An 18,583-nucleotide genomic window follows, 5' to 3' on the forward strand; every position below is an offset into this window, starting at 1 on the left:
AGTAATCTGTGTAGCACCACGAGGTGGTGGCTTACAGGGAAGATGCTAGCCTACGTCCATCTTGGGCCGGAGCTTCATCATGTCTGCCTCACTGCCTTCTACCCAGCATCCTGTTCTGTTTACTCCGCCTACCTAATTTTCTGTCCTATCAAAGGGCCAAGGCAGTTTCTTTAATAACCAATGAAAGTAACACATAGACAGATGACCCTCCTCCATCACTGACTGTTGCCTCCCATGGGCAGGCTTTCTGCTTGACTCTATTTTCTCTTGTCTTTTCTTACCTTCCTGGACGCAACTCCACTTTATGCCCATCACCACTACTGTTTCCTTACATTCTCTCTAGCCTCATGGTTCCAATATGGCACTTGCTAAATCCTTATTGACACCTTAGGTCACTACCTGATCCAACTGCCTAAGCATCTGAATCTTAGCATGTCTCAAATCAAGCTTTATTCCCTTTCATATACATATTAAAATATTTATCATATTAGGATAGGGTGAGATGGATGAGCTGTGAAAACCTGAGGGCCTATGTTATAACCCCAGGACCCACGTAAAAGCAAAAGAAGAGAACCAAGTTTACAAAGTTGGCTGGCTGATAAAAACATACCATGGTACTTATTAACACCCCTACAATTATAATTATTAATAAAGTAAAATGTATACATATATATGCATACCACAATAAAGTTATCATTTTAAGTGTATATTCAATAGCATTGGATATACTCATGGTTTGAATACTATTATCTCTACCCACACCCAGAACTTCCATTGCCCTAAACTAGAATCCTGTATCCATTAAAGACAAACCCCAGTCTTGCCTAACCCTCAGCCTCTGGAGATGACAATTCTGCTTTCTGTCTCATTAAACCTCACAACTGTAGGCCACTCGTAAAACTGGAACCATGTGGGTTTTGTTTCTGTGTCAGCCTGCCTGACTTTTAACTACCTCAAGTTTCGCCATCCCCCAGCTGCCCAAAAATATTTCCCCAGACAAGAAAATTAGCTTCTTCAAGAAGGTTTCTGGGCTATTATTCAAATTTTTTCATTAATTTCTATGTATTTCTTTTAAATCCTTAAAGAAAAAAATAGAAGAAGGCAAGAGAGGTGGGCCAGCAGTTTAAAACCCTTGTAGAGAGACCATGGTTCTTATCCCAGCATGCACATCTGGCAGCACGCACATCTGACAGGAAACAAGTGCCTGTAACTCCAGCGCTAGGGGATCTGATGCCTTCTCCTGGCCTCCATGAACATACCCACGTACAGAAACAGAGACACAGACACAGACAGACAGACAGACAGACACAATAACTAAATATTTTAATAAAAAACAGAAAGAAAAGAATTCTCAAGAAAGGCATCACACCCACTTGTCAGATTTGACCATTGCTAAATTTTATATCATTTGCCCTATGGACTTTTAAGAATTTTTTTTATGAGAATATAGAGGGGAGGGGTCAGAATCCACCAACAGAGTAGAGGCACTAGTGTCCATGAAGTTAACAGAGAAGACGAGAGAGAATAGGGTCAAATTAGCCACAAGCAGAAAGCCTGGGCTGTGGAAGGCAGTGGTCAGTGTAGGAGGAACTGAAAGAGGTGACTTAGATTTGGCCATGTAAGAGGGTTGTAGCAGGTTGGGAAGGAAGATCGGGTCATACAAAGCCCCTTGTTTATTTCGCTTGTGTGTGTGATTTGGGAGCAAACCGCAAATGCAAGCCGAGATCAGAATCAACGTGTGAGTGCTCTGGGGCTCAAACCAAGCCCTTGGGTATGATGGCAAGTGCATTTACCACCTTACTAGCCCTGCCCAGCCATTTTTTCAACACAAGAAGCAAACCATTAGAAGTCAAATTATGATCCCTTTGGGCTTTGGATCACTGCTGCTGTAGTCTGATATTTAATCTTAACAACTTGATTGGGTTGGAAAACTACCTAGAATATTAACGAAGCACACCTCTGGGTGTGAAGGCACTGACCTAATAATAAGTTAGTCCTTCTGTTGATTTAGAATTTAAATAGACTATTTGTAAGTAGTAGAGTTACCAAAAGTGGGCCGGGGTACAAAAAGAAGGCCGCTAGGGCGAGTCCCTGGGGACCGCATCTTGCCCCGCCCTTCCTGTTACTACTCTACTCCTGTGTGCTATGCTGTGAGCTTCTCCACCATGCTCTCCTACCATAAAGAACTGAAACCACACACAAAAGAAATCTTTCTTCCCGTTCGTTGTCTATGCTATGTATTCTGTCACGGTGCTGCAAAGCCATACACAGACAATAACACATCAATACCGCATCGCTCGGTTTGTCTTAGGATTTAAATTTATACCCTACTTCATCCAGCCCGATGAGTTTTATGATGCAAGACTTGCCGTTACTTTAAGGCCCGTTGAAAAGAAATATAGAGGGCCAATGAGATGATTCAATGAGTAACATGTGAAACACACATACACACACATACATACACATACACATAATTTTTTTAAATAAAAAATTTAAATATATAACAATAATATTTTAAATGCTGCCAATGAAATCACAATATCTCACTGAATTTATCTACTTATTTTGAGCATGTGAGTGTGCATGTTTGTATATGGTGCCATGGGACTTGCATGTAGACAAGAAGACAGACAGCTCAGGGGAGTCAATTCTCCCCCTCCCTCGTGCGGGTTCTGGGAACAGAACTCAGGTTTGCGGGCTTGGCAGCAAGGGTCCTAAGCTGCTGAGCCATATCACAGCTCCAGGACATGATACTTACAAGTTTCGATTTCTATCTCATTGCAAGAACTTTTTTGTACCTATTTAAATAATGGTACCTCAAAAGGTACTGCATCAAATCTAAAATGCCTTCCGATGTAACATGCAGCCTTATTTTAGAGATTTTTTTAAGTGAATAGATTCGTTTTGTTTTAGAAGTTTTAGGTTAAAATAAGTAGAAAGTAGAGTTTTCATATATGTTCTCTGACACCCACCTCCTAATTCTCCCTGTTTTTGAATGTGATGCGTTTGTTAAAGCCGATGAGTCCAGACTGATGACTGAAGTCCAGTTTCTATTAGAGCTCACTTTTCATAGTTTATTTTATGGGTTTTGACAAACATGAGTGACAGACATCCAGTGCACTGGTTAGCCTTATGTCCACTTGACACAAGCTAGAGTTATCGAAGGGGAGGGAACCTCAGTTGAGAAAATGCCTCCATAGGATCCAGCTGTAAGGCATTTTCTTAATTAGTGGTTGATGGGGGAGGATGCAGCCCATGGTAGGTGCTGCCATCCCTGGGCAGGTGGTCCTGGATTCTATAAGAAAGCAGACTGGGGAACAAGCCAGTAAACAGCACCCCTTCATAGCCTCTGGATCAGCTCCTGCCTCCAGGTTCCTGCCCCGCTTGAGTTCCTGTCCTGACCTCTTTGATGACAAACAGCAATATGGAAATATAAGCAGAGTAAACCCTTTCCTCCTCAACTTTCGTTTTGGTCATGGTGTTTTATTACGGCAATGGTTCCTACAGAATAACAGTTTTGCTCTCCTGAAAATCTGCTGTGTTTCACACATTATGTCTGCCTCCTGTAGAACCCCTGGCAACCATAGATCATTTCACTGTCTCTATAGTTTTGCCCTTTTTCATAATGTCACAGTTTGAATCATGTTGCCTTGTCTGCCTGGCTTCTTGCATTAGCCTCAAACATCGTCCTTACACAGTCCTGAAATGCCCTGGTGTGCAGTGTCTGCTCATCTTACCAAGTCACAGTGCTTTGGGTAAACTTACTGTACTTTGTAAATAGTATTTGTAAAAAGTTATTTTCCACAGTGGACCACAAATTTCCTGAGCTGCTCTGGATTATCTTGTTTCCTCGTATAAGGGAGGAAGTTTGAGATGGGGGAGAGAAGAGCCAAATGTGTGCATCTGATCCAGTACTTACTTAGCAAAGCAGGTGGAGAACTCATCAGCTACTGGGGAACAGTCCCAGGAATCCCACAAATGTATCCGGTGTAGGGTGAAGGCGTTCGGGGGCAGGGAGGGGATCACAAAAGAAACCAAGCAAACGTGGAATTGACGTATTGTTGTCTGAGTGTGACTTGGCATCTCTCAACAGAATATATATGCTTCTGTGTCAAAGACGGGGGCTGCATGAGACAGAAAACTCCATCTTCTTGGGTTTTATCCCTCTTTTGTTAAGGTATCGTTTACATTGAATGACTCACCCTCTCAATACAGAGTTCCGCAGCCTTCAGCACATCACACAGCTGTATTATCACCAATAGAAGCACTATACAAAAGTGTCATCACCCCAGCAGAGTCCCCTTTGTCCCCTTGTAAATACCCCGCACCCTGGAGACCACAGAAAATAAATGGTGCCACGCAGCAGGATGTCTTTGGAATCTGGTCTTTCTCACTTAGAAGAGTGTGTTTGAGATTCTCTCGTGCTGATAGGCCTGTTGGGAGTTCTTAGAGCTCACTATCACTAAGTTATGTCTCCAGCCTGTTGACAGCCCTTGAACGTGAAGTAGCCTTCAGTTATCCAGATACACAGCAATTTACTCTCTCACAGCTGAGGAACATTTAAATTGCTTTCTTTTCCAGAAGATTCTGAATGTCGTCACTAAATACTTGGATTATAGATTATGTGAGGATAGCAAGGAGTTTTTGTTATTGCTGTTGTTGTTGTTACTATTTTTTGTTGTTTTGGGATTTGAGGATGGGGTTCCCATTTAACCCAGGCTGGTCTGGAACTTGCTAGGTAGCTGAGCCTGGTCTTGAATTCAAGATCCTCTGGCTTCCATAACTCCACAAAGTTTCCACAAATGCCAGGATTACAGCCATGTGCATGCATGGTAAGTTTTTATTTCACTTGGATGAATCCTAAGAGTTGATCTCATAGTTGTTATATGAAAATATAAATTATTTCTCAAACATTCATTAATACTCTGGAGAGCATTGAGTCCGCTTTGATGTAGGAAATTTCAAACTATTTTGGCAATGGCTCATGTCAAGAAATACATTTTATAACATAACCCAGTTCCACTTGCAATCACATATCAACCATAGTTGATATTCCATCAAATAGCATGTACGATAAATTCTAATGTTTTCACGTGTTACAGTTTTTTTTAATCCTAGACAATGTCACTGGATCTATTTAAAGATTCATTAAGGGGGTCACAAATCTCTTCCTGTAAAACTCCAGCTGGACGTATCTTCTTATTAATTAAAACTGTGCTTTGACGGCTTCACACATGTGGATAGTGCTTTCTGCTCATCCTCTCCTCCCTGCCTTACCTCCTGCCTGTCAGCCCCTTTCCTCCTCATTGTTTTCTCCATTTGTAATCCCAGCATGGCAGGTGATGCTGAGCACCCAGGCAGGTCCTGCCATCTTTCTATATCTTCCCCAGTGAATTATCTATTGCAACTCCTATCGACTTTTTGTGTGGAATTAAATCTTATCACTGAATTTTAATAATTCTTTTTCATATCTCAGAGCTTTTAAATGGAAGAGCCATGAAATGAATCCAACATTTAGTTCCTCTCGGCCACAAGTTTCTGACTTTAGTTCTATCTCAGATTCCAGAACAGTCTTTCTGATAGCAACAAATGTTCTGGCCTTGAAAGCACTTTTATCTCAGAGTGTGTGGTTGTGGTGGCTGTATTTCGTTCTACAGAAACTCCCGAGAGTTGGTCAAGTAGCAAATCTATGGGGGGGGGGGAGCAGGTGTATGTCTGGCACTAAGAGATAAACAAGGGACAGACACACCTGGAGCTCTCCGGCACACCACCTGGCACCTCAGCCCCGTTTGTCTTCACTTGACTTTCATTCTTCGGAGAAACATTTGTATGACTTTGCTTCATCTTTCTTCCAAGATGTCTTGTCAAGGAATAAAAGACTTCAGACTTTGCCCCCAGACGCAATGAAGACACTTTCTCACTTTCTTCATCCTCCCACTACTATCTAATCAAAATGCCTCTGTCTCCCCAGCACAAACTAGCTGTTCTTAAGAGCAGGTCAAATAGGACCAGCAAGACTGCTCAGCAGGTAAGGGCTCTTGCTGTGTAGCCTGAGGATCTGAGTTTGATCGCCAGGACTCACAAGGAAGGAGAGAACCGATTTCCCTAAGCTGTGACACATACATCCACAAATAATTAATAAATGTAATTTAATGTTTTAAAGAACTGATGATATATGAAACAAAGTTGACAGCAAGAAAACAAATTTATGATTTGTCTAGGAGTAAAATCTTGACAAATGATTTCACAACAAAGAGCATGTTAAGGAAAATAGGGTATTTGAACAATTTAGTTAGTTTGCTTGAAAAGATGTAGAATTTTGCAGTCATGGGAAGAGAACACCATCATTCTTCTTGAACGCCTACATGGTATTTCTAAAACTAACCATATGACGACCACATAATTAAACACACTAATTGACTAGAGAGTAATTTGCACCCAATAGCAAGGAATGGGCACCAAAAATGTTCTCTTGGTAGAAAACAACTGAACTAGGGCTGGAGAGACAGCTCAGGACACTGGCTGCTCTTGCAGATGAACCGAATTTCATTCCCAGCACCCACATGGCAGCTCACAAACATCTGTAACTCCAGTTCCAGGGGATCTGATGCCCTCTTCTGGCCCCCACTGGCACTGCACGCATGTAGTGTACAAACATACATGATGACTTAACGCTCATACACGTAAAATATATTTTTATTTATAAAAGAAATGATACAAAAATAATAACTGTTTTAGGCTGCATGTGGAGGCAAATAACCTTAATCTCGGCATTTAGCAGGCAAAAGCAAGTGGGTCTCTGTAAATTCCAGGCCGATCAGAATCATAAAAGGAGATCCTGTCTCCAAAATGCTTTAGAAAGAAGTAACCTTAAAAAACGTTTGTTCTAGCTGGGCAGTGGTGGCACATGCCTTTAATTCCAGCACTTGGGAGGCAGAAGCAAGAGGATCTCCAAATTTGAGGCCAGCCCAGTCTACAAAGTGAGTTCCAGGACAGCCAGTTCTATACAGAGACACACTGTCTCAAAAAAAAAAAAACACACAAAACAAAAAACAAATTACTTTAATATGTTTTTAAATCAGTTATGGACTAAAGAAAAATCTATATAACCGTACATTAAGTATGAAGTTAACAAAACTACTATTGGTGATTGAGAGATAGTTTGGTGGTTAAGAGTGCTTACTGCTTTTGTAGAGGATGAGGTTTTATTCCCAGCACCCAACGCAGCAGCTCACAACCTACAAAAAAACAGAGAAGCAACCTGCAGTGGCTATTCTTGGTTGTCAACCTGACTACATCTAATCTGCATCTTTGAGATAGGAAACCTGCCTTTAGTCCATATCATTTGATCTGGGGAAAGACTCACCTTTAATCTGGGTGTTGAAGACACACCTTAAATCCGGATCTTTAATCTAGGCATGCTTCCTGCCTGCTTGGCCCTGCCTTACTAGCAAGTCCATTCCTTCACTGGCATTAGAACCTACTTCTCTGAGATTCTGACATGTACTGAAGACCAACTGAAACATCCAGCCTAGCCTTGTGGACTGAGCAACTATTGGATTCTTGGATCTTCCATTCATAGCCAGCCATTGTTGGATTAGCTGGACCACAGCCTGGAAGTCATGCTAATAAATCCCATATGTGTATGTGTATGTATGTGTCTATTATGTGTACATATGTAAATATATGTGTGTATACACATATATATGCATACTATAAAGAACTGTTACTATAAAGAACCCTGACTAACACAAGGTCATTTCATTTGCACTTTGGGTGTGTTGGCAGCCACAGCACAGACACAGTCACAATGCAGCCAGGCCAACTCCTTTACTAGAATTGCCATGGTCATGGTGTCTCTTCACAGCAACAGAAACCCTAAGCCAACCTGGAAGAGGGACACAGCCATGAGAATTACTGGGATGCCCAAAGCTGGACGGTGACATCTTGCCCAGGAGAAGAGACAGGTAGACCTTGCCTAGCCTTGGTTGGGATTCCAAATGCGCAATGAGTATCTCAGCCTGTGCTGTGCTGCTTTTGTCTCTTTCTTTTCTTCCTGTTGGCTATTCAAACAGCACAGGCAGTGTTATCAGCCTCACTATGGACAAGGGTAAAAAGCTTTGAGGCCATGAGGTATAGAGACGGGCATTTATTTCATCTGCAAAACAGTTCCTCCTCTGGCGCTTAGTCCTGGAACAGGAAGGGATACGGTTTCAGGTCTCTGGGGCTAACTTCACATTTGACTTTTATCCTATCAAGTTAGACCAGGTTAGCCTCTGTATTTGAGATGTATGTTTTCTGCCTACTTCCTGGCAGGGGGTGGAGATAGTGTCAGAAGCAGAGAGCCAAAGAAAAAGGGAAAGAGAGAGAGGAAGAGTGATGGGAGGTGGGCAGGGCCCTTTTAAAAGGGAACGTAGTAAATGTACCCAGGAGGTGCTCTTAGTGCCTCAGCTGAGGACGGATCCTGCCAGGACCCCAAGGGCAGGCCAGTGCAGATGCCTGAAAACTAACATTCCACCCTTTTTTATTTATTCTAAAAAGGTGAGGAGTTAGAAAGGGGTAGCAGGTGAGACAGGGATGAGGACACCGTGTTCTCAAGACTACTTCTCGCTAGCCTGGGGGGCATTGTTCATCTTTGGGGGACCTGGGGAGGCTGAGGGGCTGGCCATGTCCTGGTGTATCTGGCTGTTTCATTTCTCTGTCCAGGCTCTGTGGAACTGTCAGGTACCACCTGGACCTGGCAAAATGCTGTTCGGGGTGGATCCAAGTGGACTCCCTAAGGAGTTAAAGCACCTGATCCTTTTCCATTCCCACAGCATCACCCAAACAAGCTTGCTTATCTTGTGCCTCCAACTCTATGGCCGACAGCTGGCAAGCCTGCAACAATAGCTGACTAGGATTGGTCAGTGGGTCCCCAAAAAACATTCCAATGGGTGCAAGGAGGTATAAACGATGACACAGTTACTTACAGAGAAGTAAGACCCAAGGGGCTGCAATTCCTAGCGTCCCAGGAATTCAGAGAGGGTCTGTTTCGAGACAGGGACAGGCTGCTTAGGGATTCATCAAACAGAGAAGGAGCCAAGGGTTCTGGGCCCAAGAGAGACGCAGTCACCTGGTACCAGGACTTTGAGAAAAGCCAAGAAGGTGAGGAGAGGACCGTGTTCCAGAAAGGAAGCCTCCCATAAGGGGAATGGTCAGAGGCCGGTAGGTCTCCCAGAGACCCAATTGCCGATATTGAATGGAAGGCGAAGCCACCAGTGAACAAGAAAGCAGATTTGTTGCAGGCAGGTAGAAGAAAGCAAATCTGCTGAGGGTGGAGCTGGTGAGTACGGTCCCAGCGTGAAGGGATTACCTTTTGGTGAGCTCCGCCAACAAGCAAACATGCCATATGCAACCTCAGAGGCCAGAAGAGGGTTTGAATTCCTCGGAGCTGGTGCTCCAGATGATTAGAAACCATTATGTGGGTGCTGGGACCCAAACCTGGGCTCTCCAGAACAACAACAAGTCCTCTCAACTGCTGAGCCATCTCTTCAGCCGCTGTGAGGGTCTGTCTTGATTGTTTCAATTCATGTAGGATAACCTAGATCACAGTGGGTGGCATCATGTTGGAGGGCGGAATGTTATGTAAGCGGTTTATTGCGGGAGGGGAAAGCAGAAGAATGAGAGCGTGAAAGGGTGATCCCTCTTTCATCTATCAGGTCGCTGACACAATGTTGCAAAGGTCCCATAAAATACCAAGATATACAGTGTCAGGAAGCAGATTTTTGGTAGGCTTTTTCCCCATGAGTGAAACAGAACAAGATCCGATGGCTTTTTATCAAGTGAGGATCTAGCAAGAAAGGCACAAGTCACCACAGAGTCTTCTTTCAAGGAAGGGGAGCCCCAAGGGCAAAGTCTGAAGGGCTCAAGGGTCCGGAGAAACCACAAAGGCCCAGGTCGCCCAGTGAGTCGACATACAAAGGGTGGGGGCCCAGGGCTCTGCGCTCGAGAGAATCATGGTTGCCTGGTACCAGGGCTTAATGAGGCCAAAGGACAAGTCCTCACTGGTGAGAAATAGCCAGAGGTGGGGAAGAGTGAGGGGCCCTCCAATCATGCGGGTGTTAGATGAAGGGACCCAGTGATCTGGAGAAGCAAGACTATCCTATGTGGGTTCCAGGGTTCTGGCATGCCTCAAACTGCCAGCCTACAGGATGAAGCACCAGGAGAGGCTTTTCTGGTCATGGAACCAAATGCTGTAATTTTTAAAAGAGAGAAAGATGCCATGCAACAGAGTTTACATGGAGGGGTCTTTAAAGAGGGAAGGAGAGGGGGGAGACCGACCTCTGGGGACAGAAGCAGCAGAAGAGAAAAGAGGTGCGGGGAGGGGGACGTGGGGGGGATGGACAGAAAGGCAGAGAAGCAAAGAAAGAGAAAGGAACAAGAGAGAGAGATGGGAGGTGGGCAGGGCCCTTTTAAAAGGGAATGTAGTGGCTGCTCACAGGAAGTACTCTTAGTGGCTACAGCTGAGGACTTTATCCTGTTCAAACCCCAAGGGCAGGCCAGTACAGATGCATGAATACTAACACTCTCTATTATAGTTTCTTTCCTGTTGTTGTGACAAAAGCATCTTAGGAAAGAAAAGGATTTTATCTGGTTAGTAACAGTCTCAAACCACGGAGGAACATTTTATCTGGTTAGTAACAGTCTCAAACCACGGAGGAACTGGAAGCTGAAACCACGGAGGAACACTACTGACTTATGCTTAGTTAGTTTCTGGTTTTTGTTTTTATATTGCAATTTATTTATTTATCAAGGGGGGGAGCACATTTGTGCCCCTGCACTCATGCTAAGTCAGAAGACAGCTTGCAGAGATCTGGTTCTCTTCTTGTTCTTCACCTTGGTGACAAGCACTTTTACACACTGAGCTATTTGCCATCCCTTTAGCTATGTTTCCTGTATAGCCCAAGACATTCCGCCCCCCCCCCAAAATGATGCCACCCACTATGATCTAGGTTATCCTACATAAATTGAAACAATCAAGACAGACCCTCACAGGGGCTGAAGAGATGGTTCAGCAGTTGAGAGGACTTGTTGTTCTTCTGGAGAGCCCAGGTTTGGTTCCCAGCACCCACATAATGGTTTCTAATCATCTGGAGCACCAGCTCCGAGGAATTCAAACCCTCTTCTGGCCTCTGAGGGTGCAGGGCATGCACGTAGTGCCCATACATATACAAGCAGGCAGAATGCTCACACACATGAAATTAAAATAAATAAATCTTTTTTTAAAAAAAAAAGGATAATCCCTCTTAGACTGTCAACAGACCAACCTGATAAAGACAATAACTCAATTGAGACATTTTCCCCACTGATTCCAGGCTGTGTTGAGGGAACAGATTCTAAATTGGCCATGCTTCCTCAAGAACTACTTAGGAGATCATCACTGTGAAGCCTGCCTGGCTACCTCTCTGAGTTCTAGTTCAAAAGCACACCTTCTAGATACCATGCAAGAACCTAAGCATTTAAGGGGGGAGAGGAAGGCTCTGTAGCTAAGTAGCGGAAATACTTAATTTTCTGATGCTATAGGCAAAGCTCTGAAATCTCTTTTCCAAAAGTAGGTATAAGCTTATCTTAAAACAGGAAGAAACAGGCCACTCGTTGAGCATGTGGCTAGTGGATTTTAACAAGATACTGTTGCCATAAAAATATCAAGGGATTTCATAATCTAAGAAACCTGGAAAAACAGCCATTAACTGCTCTAGCGACTCGTGCCTTGGGAAGAACAGACAGTACCAAAAAGTATTAAGGCTTGCCTATCTATTCCTCCTCTGTATAACCTTCCTCTGATGAGCCAGAAGGAAAAACTAAGCCACTGGCTCTTCCTTAACATATTGCAAAAGGCAGACATAGTCTTTAAGGTATTATACAGCAGGGCTCTCTCAGTAATGACTTCATCTTCAACGCAGAGAGTTGGCCCTGATGAAACAAGTGACCTCACTTGCCTACTTTCAATAGACACTCGAAGATTTCTTGAGTCATGGCTGTATTAGTCAGGGTTTGCCAGAGCACCAGAAGTTATAGAATGACTCTCTCTAACATACAGAAAGGGGGGTTATTAGAACGATAATTACAGGCTGTAGTCCAGCTAACCCAACAGTGACTGCCTATGAACAAATGTGATGGGCAAATTTTATGGCAGGCATCCATCTTTGGTACCCACTAGCCATTTTTCTCTGACTCTAGTCCCAGGAAGATAAGTTCCCAGGTACCCTGACTCATTGGTCCTCCACCCCCACCCAGACATGATATGACTAACTGCTTGTTTGGCTTCTGGAACTTGCTTAGGCAGATACCCAAAGGTTATCTGGGGTCACTTAACCTGACAGAACACATCAGTTTTTACTTGTTTGCATTGATACTGTAGGTCTTCTTACGGTTTTGCCCTTTAAAAGGCCTTCCCTTGCCCTGCCCCCCACTTCTCCCAGCAATCTCAAATTTGGCTCAGAGATTGTCCTGTCAATAAATCTTTTAATTATAATTAGACTGACTCTATGGTCTTTTCCCAGGGGTCGCAAACTCCATAACACAAAGGTCTAAGAATCCCACATTTCTTTAGTCCGTGAGGCTGGATGTCTCAGCTAGTCTTCAGTATTTTCTGGAATCCTGAAGGAGAGGAGGCCCGAATGTCAGTGAAGGAATGGATTTGCTAGCAAGGTGAGAGCAAGCAGACAAAAAGAGAAAGCTTCCTTCTTCCACGTCCTTAAAAAGACTTCCAGCAGAAGGTGTGACCCGGATTAGAGGTGGGTCTTCCCACCTCAAAAAATCTGAATTAAAGGTGTATTTTCCCACCTCAAAGATATGAGTTAGAAGTGGGTCTTCCCACATCAAATGATTAAACAAAAATCCCTCGCAAGTGAACCCAGCCATTTTGAGTCTCAGTAAATTCCAGATGTAGCCATCAATATGGCCACATGGGTTTTAGATGCCTCTACTTTGTCCTCTGGACCTGATAATGAGACAGTGGGTCCAAATATCCAATCATCCAACTGAGGATTGTCGTTTAGACTTGCCCTATGCTTTTGAACCCATCAAGGTGTTAAAATTCCTCTTCAAAGTCAATTGTGATGGCACATGCCTTTAATCCCAGCACTCAGGAAGCAGAGGTGGGCAGATCTCTGAGTTTGAAGCCAACCTGGTCTATAGGACAAGTTCCAGGACAGCCATGGTTACACAGAGAAACCCTGTCTTGAAAAACAAACAAAAAATTCCTCTTCAAAAAGTCAGATAGGAGCTGGGCATGGTGGTACAGACCTCTGATCTTAGCAGTCTTTGGGAGGCAGAGGCAGGTGGATCTCTGTAAATTTAAGGCCACCTTAGTCTACATAGTGAGTTCAAGAAAGGCCAGGGCTACACTAAAACCCAGTCTAAAAAAATTAAAGTTGCAAGGGGAGTGATGGTCCAGATAGGTGTTCAAATGCTAAACAGTAAGCACAGAAAAGCCTCACCTCAGAGCTTGACCCCTTTTGCTTGTCCCTGCAATGGCTAGCATTATGCTGATACCTAACTTTATGTTTAAATGTTTAGAATCTCTGTGCTTAAGAGAACTATAAGGCAAAATTAGGCTTCCAAATGTAACGGGCTGTTAAGGGTTAACTTTTTACTGCGGCTTCTACTTCTGTAAACTGGCTTGTTTTACAGAAGAGGAACTTCTGCTGCAGGAGAACAGAATAATGCTGTGGTCTTGGCCTTTATAAACCCCTGACTGGAGGTGACTGGAGGCAGCATTTGTTGTTTGAGTAATGTGTCAACCGGACGCCGGTATGTAAATAAGAGCCTCTCTTTTTGTGTGAGTTCGAGACCAGCCTGGTCTACAAGAGCTAGTTCCAGGACAGACTCCAAAGCCACAGAGAAACCCTGTCTTGAAAAACAAAAAAAAAAAAAAAAAAAAAAATTATTCATGGTCAGACTGGTGGATCTCTGAACGACCCCAGACCCATAACATCTGAGGGCTCATCCCGAATTTGGGCATTCAGCCAAGTCAATCTTTTGTTGTTGTTGTTATTGTTGTCTTTGGGACCTTGGAGGCTCCTTGCATACTGGGACCCAAGAAATTGGACAGGCCCAGGATCTGGAGGAAGCCACTGGCAGGTCAATGCCTAGATTATGAGAAAAGTGGCATCAGAAAAACTTCTGGAGGTGTGGGTAAGTATCCTGTTTGTCTATAGATACATTTGTGGTCCTAGGGAAAAGCAGGATGCAGCATGAATTCCAAAGTCAGAGGGATCACCAGGACTCTACTGGCTTTTGCTGAAAAAGCCGGGATGGAAATCAGCTGTTGGGTATATTAATGAAGGATAGCAACCAAATTTGCTTTTGTCTGATCCCCCTTGACTGTATGAATGTTGTCTTTTTAAATTACAATTTGATAGGTCTGTGTTTTCTGGTGTGTCCGTAAGTTTGTTGCAGATGTGGGAGCCAGGAGCCAGACTGAGCAAGTGAGGGAGAGAGTGAAGGAATAGGCTAGCTGCAGTGTGCACACATTTCTTGCTGGCTAGTGTGTCTCAGTTCCCTCCTGCAGTGTCCTCTGTCTATCTCTGGGACTCAAATTTCTTATCTCTAAGGTTTCTTTGTTCTCAGCTTACTCTAGCCCCCCTCCCTGGTCACTGGATTCGATTTTACAGGGACTCCGGTTATCTTTCAGATATGGGTAGCATTAAAATGATGTTTTATGCTGTTCTACATCAACGAAAAGCTGGCTCTGGATTGGGTTATGGCTTCTGCTCTAGACCCAAGCATGCTTGTTTAAAAGTTTCCTGCAAAATCTCTGTCCTATGTCAAACAGGCACATGACTATGAGACAGAGAAAAAAGGGAAGACAGGACAAAAGGATAAACTAATTCCCAATTGTGATTATTACCACCTGTCCCATGCTCTTTTTAGTTTGGGTTTAACTCTAAAACTTTTGCTAAAGTATGAATCCTATCTCAAGATTTGTAAAACCTATTATGAAAACTTTCTATACCTCAAGATTTGTAAGTTTATTGGGTATGGTTAAAGATATGTAAAATCTGTAACAAACTGTGCTTTCAAGAAGGCTGTGTGTGCCTCTCATGGTCACCATTTTGTACAAATGGTTGACCCAGCATGATGGCTGTTTCTAAATAATGAACGCTCCTTGTTTTTGCAACCTATTCGAGTCTGGGATCTTTTTCAGCATTTCTTAGACCTAGCATACCATGACAGATCAATTTGGTGAGCCAACGGGTTTTATTAGGATTACTTACAGGACTCTCTATGAGAGGTTACTAACAAGAGTACTAATGACTCAAAGACAGCTGCATCACCAAAACCTGCCCCAGCATGGGCGACAGTTCACAAAGCTAGGAACCTGGAGCACATTGCACAGCCTGCAGGTGCTCAACTGGTTGGAGAGTGTCTATTCCAGGTGCCTCAGCTGGTCTAAACTTCTTCTGCACCGCTGACTGGTTTTCTGCTTCTTCCAGGCAGCTGTCTGGTCTCAGAATCCTCTGCACAGCTCAACTTTTTCTTCTTCTGAGAGGGAAGAAATAATTTTTATTGTTTACTCTGGAAGGGAGGGGCTTAGGGAATCTGGTTAGTTTCGGGGACTTCCTGGAACTGCTTTGAGTTGTTTACCTTCCTGGTTAAAGAGCTTCCTCACCAGAAGGAATGTTTCAGTCTCATAGGAAACCATCACACAACAGAAGTTTTGCCTCTGTAGGGCCAATACCAACCTTAGGAATTAATGTTGGAATTCTCTACTTGGAAATTTTGACTTGTAGCTTATTTAGCTTGTGGGTTTTATAGTTGGTTCCTTCTGAGGAAAGAGTTTCTCCCTTGATTCATAACCTATTTTTAAATATGGGATAATAACTTCCTGGTCAACTCTTCACGCATTATAGTGACAGGCACATGTTCTGCCGGGAAAAAGCCTCTGGCCCAATAATTCAACTGATCCCTATGCAAACCCAGCTCTTTCCTTTCCTAGGTGCACTGGTGGCTATCACTCTATTACTTCCTTTGTGTGTGTGTGATATTTTAGTTTCTTTTTCTACTACAGTCACAAAATGCCCTAACAAAAGTCATTTAAGGGAGAAGGGGTCTTTTCTTGCTCACAATTCCATGTTGTGGTCCATTATAACAGGGAAGCCGCAGAAAGCAGCTGGAGGTTAAGCTATTTACTGATTACATCACATCCATTACATTGGAGAACAATGAAAGCATTCATGATAGGGTGCAACTTACTTTTACCACTCATGTACAGCCCAGGATCCTCTGTATAGAGCATAGTGCTACCCACAGTGAATGGGTCTTCCCCCCCCCCTTAATTAAGATAATCTCCACAGACACACCTCCACAGACACGCCCACAGACCAACCTTCTCTAGATAATCCTTTATTGAGTCTCCCTTCTAGGTTGACAGTGAAAACCACTATCAAAGTTATTGACATCACAGCTCACCTTATCTCTTCTACACTGGCACACCCTGCATTCTATCTGACCACTACTGATTAAATTTAGATATCAAGCCAGGCGGTAGTGGCGCACGCCTTTAATCCCAGCACTTGGGAGGCAGAGGCAGGTGGATCTCTGTGAGTTCGAGACCAGCCTGGTCTACAAGAGCTAATTCCAGGACAGGCTCCAAAGCCACAGAGAAACCCTGTCTTGAAAAACCAAAATAAATAAATAAATAAATAAATTTAGATATCAACAACAATAGACACAACAGAAATCTTACAATCTCATTAGAAACTGAACAACTCACCGAGTGTAAAATGGGTCAAGACAAAAATTAAGAAGAAAATTAAAAGTACTTTAGAATTGACTGGAAAGGAATACACAACCTACCCAAGCCTATGGGACATAATGAAGTTCCAAGATGTAAGTTCATAGCAAAAAGTGCCTATAAAACAATTAGAAAGACTTCATATAGTCACTTAATGGCACACATAAAAGCACTAGCACAAAAAGAAGAAATAACACCCCTAAAGTAGTAGATAACAAGAAATAAACTTAGGACTGAAATTAATAAAGCAGACACACAAAAAAAATACAAACAATCAATAAAACAAACAGTTGGACCTTTGAGAAAATTAGTAAGATTGGTGAACCTTTAGCCAAATTAAGAAGATTAGAGAGGAGAGCAACAGACACGGAGAAAATACAGAGAATCATAAGAATATTCTTTAAAAAAAAAAATTATGCTCTACCAAATTAGAACATCTAAAAGAAATGGATAGATTTTTTGATATATAACACCTACCAAAGTTAAATCAAGATCCTATAAGCAATTTAAAATAGATCCATACTAGATCCTAGTGAAATATAAGCAAGTTAAAAGTCTTTGTAACTGATTGAATAAAATGTTCCACATAGCCCTATAGGCAGTGGCAGCAGTGGGACATATGGCCTTGTTTGAGAAAGTGTGTCACTGTGGAGGTGGGCTTTGAGATCTTATATACTCAAGCTATGCCCAGTGTAGACACAGATTCCTTCTCCTGCCTGTGGATCAAGATGTAGAACTCTCAGCTCCTTCTCCAGCACCATGTCTGCCTGCATGCCACCATGTTTTCTACCATGATGATAATGGACTAAATTCTGAAACTATAGCTAGCCCCAATTAAATGTTTTCCTTTATAAAAATTGTGTAGTATCTCTTCACAGCAATAGAAACCCTATCTAAGACCATCTTCAAAACAAACAAATAAACAAATCCAAGGGCCAGATGCATTCAGTGCAGAATTCTATCAAATCTTCAAAAAAGAATTAATACCAACATTCCTCAAATTATTCTGGGGGAAAAACACAGAAATAACTTTGTTTGATTCTTTTAATAAAGCTATTGTTACCCTGATACCTAAAACACACAAACACCCAACAAAGAAAGAAAATCACAGGCCAATTTCCCTTATGAACATAAATGCAAAAGTTCTCAATAAAATGCTTGCAAACTGAATTCAAGAACATATCAGAAAGAGTATCCAACATGATCAAGTTAGGTTCATCCCAGAGAGGCAGGGATGGTTCAATACGTACAAATTGTTAAATGTAATCCACCAAATAAACAGTCTGAAAGACAAAAATCACATGATCATCTCATTAGATGCAGAAAACGGATTCGATAAAATATGACATCCCTTCATGATAAAAAGTCCTAGAGAGATTAGGGATACAAGAGACATATCTCAAAATAATACAGAAAATTTACATCAACCCTATAGCCAGCATCAACCTAAACAGAGAGAAATTCAAAGCATTTTCACTAAAATTAGGAACAAGACAAGGTAGTCCACTCTCTTCATACCTCTTCAATATTGTACTTGAAGTGTTAGCTAGAGCGATAAGATATCTGAAGGATATCAAGAGGATATAAATATGAAGGTGTGGTAGCTTGAAAGAAAATAACCCCCAAAGGTAGTGACACTAATAGGAAGTGTGGCTTTGTTGGAGTAGGCATGACCTTGTTGGAGGAAGTGTATGACTGCGGAGGTGAGTTTTGAGGTATTCCACGCTCAGTTCATTTCCTGTTGCCTGAGGATCAAGATGTAGAACTCTCAGCTCCTTTTCCAGCACCATGTCTGCCTGCATG

This window comes from Microtus ochrogaster, unplaced genomic scaffold (genome assembly GCF_000317375.1).
Source record: "Microtus ochrogaster isolate Prairie Vole_2 unplaced genomic scaffold, MicOch1.0 UNK3, whole genome shotgun sequence".
In the NCBI taxonomy this organism is placed as follows: Eukaryota; Metazoa; Chordata; class Mammalia; order Rodentia; family Cricetidae; genus Microtus; species Microtus ochrogaster.